The sequence below is a fragment of the Cyprinus carpio genome, chromosome B22, assembly GCF_018340385.1.
Source record: "Cyprinus carpio isolate SPL01 chromosome B22, ASM1834038v1, whole genome shotgun sequence".
NCBI classification, from domain to species: Eukaryota; Metazoa; Chordata; class Actinopteri; order Cypriniformes; family Cyprinidae; genus Cyprinus; species Cyprinus carpio.
In genome coordinates this window covers 20494170-20499685 of record NC_056618.1, presented here as the reverse complement: position 1 = coordinate 20499685, position 5516 = coordinate 20494170, and positions in this window count along the sequence as shown.

Sequence of the window (5516 nt, the reverse complement as noted above, 5' to 3'; positions counted from 1 at the left end):
CCTGGTATACACATCAGGCAAAGCAGTCTGTCTTTCTCTCGCTCTCTCCGGACCGATTTATCAGCTGTTTGATGGAGTGAAGCGGCCTGAAAGCACGGCTCGGAGCTAGAAGGACCCTTCGGAAATCACTGCTCACTTCTCACATGCAGGAAAAGAGAGAGAGAGAGGAAGACAGAGAGACATTGAGACAAAGCTTCCCGTCCTGTCAGGTTGCCACAGTAACATCCATAATCCATGGCAATGTGACCTGATAAAACAGCTTTACTGACAGGTCTGGCAGACACACAGTGAGACGCTAGCATCTCTTTTTCCACAGAGAGAGGAACTGCCTATTCTCTGCATGGCAGTTTTAGTTTATTTAAGGCTCTGTCTGCAACTGAGGATATATATCATATGGACATATATGCAGTTTTTAAATGATGACTTCATTTATTAAGTAAAAAAGCTGTCCAAACCTACCTGGCCCTACGTGAATAATAAATTACCCCCTCCTGTTAAATCATGAAAGAACTGTGATTAACCACATTATTTTAGAAAGCGGAGTTAAATTTCACTAGCCACACGCAGGCCTGATTACTGCCAGAGCTGTTGAATCAAGAAATCACTTAAATAGAAGCTGTCTGACAAAGTGAAGCATGCTTAAAAAACAACACATCATGCCACGATCTAAAGAAATTCAAGAACAGATGAGAAACAAAATAGTTGACATGTTTCAGTCTGGAAAGGGTTATAAAGCCATTTCTAAGGCTTTGAGACTTCAGCGACCCACGGTCAGAGCCATTATCCACAAATGGAGAAAACTTGGAACAGTGGTGAATCTTCTCTTGATTGGCCGGGCTACCAAAATTACTCCAAGAGTGCAAAGATGACTCATCCAGGAGGTCATAAAAGAGCCCACAACAACATCCAAAGAACTGCAGGCCTCACTTGCCTCAATTAAGGTCAGTGTTCATGACTCAACAATAAGAAAGGCACTGGGCAAAAACTGCATCCATGGGACAGTTCCAAGGCAAAACCACTGCTGACCAAAAAGAACACAAAGGCTCGTCTCACATTTGGGGAAGTCGTGGCATAATGGTTAGAGAGTTTGACTCCTAATCCTAAGGTTGTGGGTTTGAGTCTCGGGCCGGCAATACCACGACTGAGGTGTCCTTGAGCAAGGCACTGAACCCCCAACTGCTCCCCGGGTAACGCAGCAGAAATGGCTGAGTGTGTGTGTGTTCACTAATGTGTGTGTGTGTGTTCACTGCTGTGTGTGTGTGCACTTTGGATGGGTTAAATGCAGAGCACGAATTCTGAGTATGGGTCACCATACTTGGCTGTATGTCATGTAACTTATTTGCCAAAATAATATCTTGATTATCCCCAAGAATTTTGGGCAAATATTTTATGGACTGATGAGACAAAAGTTGAACTTTTTGGAAGGTGTGTGTCCCGTTTCATTGGGCATAAAACCAACACAGCATTTCATAAAAAAAACATCATACCAACAATCAAACATGGTGGTGATCGTGTGATGGTCTGGGGCTGCTTTGCAGCTTCAGGACCTGGATGACTTGCCATAATTGAAGGAACCATGAATTCTGCACTCTTATCAGAAAATCCTGAAGGAGAATGTCCGGCTGTCAGTTTGTGACCTCAAGCTCAAGCACACTTGGGTTCTGCAGCAGGATAATGATCCCAAACACACCAGCAAGTCCACCTCTGAATGACTCAAGAAAAACAAAAGTAAGGTTTTGGAGTGGCCAAGTCAAAGTCTGGATTAAATCCGATTGAGATGCTGTGGCATGACCTTAAACAGTCCACTCATGTTTGAAAACTCTCCAACATGGCTGAATTAAAACAATTCTGTAAAGAAGAGTGGGCCAAAATTCCTCCACGGCGATGTGAAATTGCCAGTTATCGCAAACGCTTGATTGCAGTTGTTGCTGCAAAGAGTGGCACAACCAGTTATTAGATTTAGGGGGCAATTACTTTTTCACATAGTGCCAGGCAGGTTTGGCAACTTTTTATCCTTAATAAAAGAAATCATTATTTCAAAACTGCATTTTGTATTTACTCGGGTTATCTTTGTGTAATATTAAAATTAGTTTGATGATCTGAATATTTTAAGTGTGACAATTATGCAAAAAATAATAATAATAAAAAACCCAGGAAGGGGGAAAAAAACATTTAACGCCACAGTATGTGTGTGTGTGTATATATATATATATATATATAATATATATATATAATAAAATAATATATTATACATATATGATAATGTAAATTCACAATTAAAAATATAGTGAATTATTTTATTACATAAAGCAATAATAATAAAATATTTAATAAAATAAAGCAATTTAAAAAAAAAATATTACATTATATTATGATGTATTACATCATATTAAATTATTATATTATTAATTAATGTGAGTGTTTAAGTAGGTGAAGACCTGATAACCTTTCAGATAAAACTAATAATTCACTTACAATATATCTTTAAATCGTACTGTTTACAATATGTTTAGGTCTGACAAAACTCATATTTTTGCTGTATGGGCAAGTGAGCTTCCAAACAAAGAGAATCCAGCCATCTGGAGCTGTTACATCACACTCATTGTGATTAAAATAGAAAGGTGTGTGTGTGTGTGTGTGTGTGTGTGTGTGTGTGTGTGTGTGTGTGTGTGTGTGTGTGTGTGTGTGTGTGTGTGCGTGCATACGTACGTGTGTGTGTGTGTGCGTGTGTGTCTTTGAGTGGGGCTGAATCAATGATTAAAGGCTAATCATACGAAGTTATGGTGCATTTTCCTGCCGCTTCGACACAGACGGGAAGTGACATGCTGACATGCCTCACAGTGCCGCAGTACATCTTCCTCTCAGACATAATATCCTTTAGAACTTGTAGCCTCATGCATCACTGTATTATGTGGATGGATATATGGCGAGTATTAAAGCTCTGCACTGTAATTATGATGAAGTCAGCTTTGTGTCTTACATTTTCTCTAGCAAGGCAAATCTCCTTCACTGGAGCTTTGGAAACTAATCAAGCATTTGGACAGATTCCACACAGAAAGGAAAAAGGTGTAAGCTCGGCCATTTCTTTCTCTTTACGACGGACCATTAAACAAACATAATGGCCAAATTAAAATCATGTCATCCTCCGCCGCACTTATGAAGTTAAGCTAAAAGAAGATGAAGCCAAATGAGAATGAGCAGGTTACAGGTTAAATCCTCGACTTAAACCATGACACTACACCCAATTTACTATATAATCTAATATCACTGCTTTGTCATATAAATATTATTTATATTATATTCATATTTATTATATTACTATTAATTATTTATTGTAATGAATAATAAATAGTAAATATAAGCAATAAAATAATAAATAATATTATAACATAAATATACAAATAACACTATAAATAAATAATATTAATGTATTTTATTATTATTTTATATTAATGTTACAATTAATTTATAATATTTATAATTTATTATTATTATTATAGTAGTAGTAGTAGAAGTAGTAGCAGCAATAACACATTTTATAATAGCACATTGTATTTAGTATTATTTTATATTAATGTTATAATTAATTGTATAATATTTACAATTTACTTCTAATGTAGTTACGTTGTTGTAATTAATATTATAATTATTTTAAATCAGTAATAAATAGTAATAAATATAATAATAAAAATATGTATTATAACAAATATTCATTTATTATTATTATTATTATTATTATTATTATTATTATTATTATTATCATCATCATCATCATTATTAGTTTAGGGCAAAAGATGAATATTGACAGTAGTAGCAGAAGTAATAACAATAATATTACATTTTACATTATGTTTTATTATTATTTTATATTAATATTATAATTAATTGTATACTAATTTATAATAAAAATACTTATTGTTACAATATTGTAATTAATATTATAATTATTTTAAATTAGTATATTTTTACATAATAATAAATGTTATATTAATATTATTGTTGTAATATTATTTTTTATTAAAATACTAATACATAGAATAATAAAAATATATAATATCAAAATGAATATTAATTTATTATTATTTTTATTATTTTTATTTATATAGTCTATAGCAAAGGATGAATATTGCCATTAGTAGTAGTAGTAATAATATATTTTATTATTATTTTATATTAATATTTATAATTTTTTGTATAATATAGTTATAGTATAGTAATTAATATTATAATTATATTATAATTATTAGTATAGTTTTTACACAATAATACATTTTATATTAATTCATAATGTTAATTTTAATTTTTTTAATCATAATTAAAAAAAAAGAGATATCATATGATAACAAATATTTATTATTACTATTATTATTATATAGTCTATGGCAAAGGATGAATATTGCATATAATTCTAATTTCTTTTTACTTTGCAGTTCATAATTATGCAAACCTTTATTTATTTCTGTCTTTCTCTTTCTTTGTCTGAAATCATGGTAATTGAAAACCATGAGATGAATGACAAAAGAAATAAGTAAATAAATAAATAAATAAATAAAATAACCCTCATCTGCCCTCCGACCAATTCCTTAATGAATCTTTTTCCCTTCAGAGCCAATTCAAACAGATGAGTTGTTTTTCTGTGATTCACAGCAGCCTCCCTTTGGGTGCAGTTTTCAGTGTTAATGTCTCTGAGGTAATGAAAGGCCTTTCTGCTAGGCTGTGCTTCTGTTTGAACACGTTCTGCAGTCAAATAATAAATGATGGTTATGTTTTGATATAGTTTCCAAGGTTGAAATTAAGTATTGGCTCATTAAAACGTTACACATTCTTGAACTGTTTCCACATTTGCTATTAGAACAAGAACTTCAAATCATCCCGAGAGGAAACATGCCTCAACATGTCCAGTTTGCTGTGGAAACCGAGTACACAGTATATAAAAAAAATGAAAATGAATCATCATGTATTCACCCTCATGTCTTTCTTTTTCTGTAGAATACAAAAGATAGTTTGAAAAATGTCTCAGAAACAATCACTAGGGTCCACTGTTTTGACTAGCGTGAATTCAGATTAGCATACTAGCATCTGTGATCTGTGTCTTTTACGTCTACATTTGCCGAAATTCAAAACTTGGTATTTAGTATGTACTATGTGTACTGTGTGCTAGTTTTTGTTTTTTAATCAGATGATTGCTTATGCTAGCTCTTATTTCTCTGTTAGCTTTAGCATTAACCTTTTCTTACTGTAATACTGCAGAAATGATACAAAGATTTTAAACATACTTCTCAAAAGTGCCCTTCATGTGTTTAGTGTAATGTTTGGGCTGTGTTTTCAGTGAGTGGGAGATGAGTGTGCGTCACAGTGAGGTGAACTTGGCTAAAGAGCTAATCTCCGTCCAGCATACTGACCCCACATTACAAGCGGCCTGCTGACCTGGATTTACTATTCCTGTCTCTGTCAACCACCAATATAAAAACCTTATGTCACAAACTCTCTTACTACTACTACTACTACTACTGATT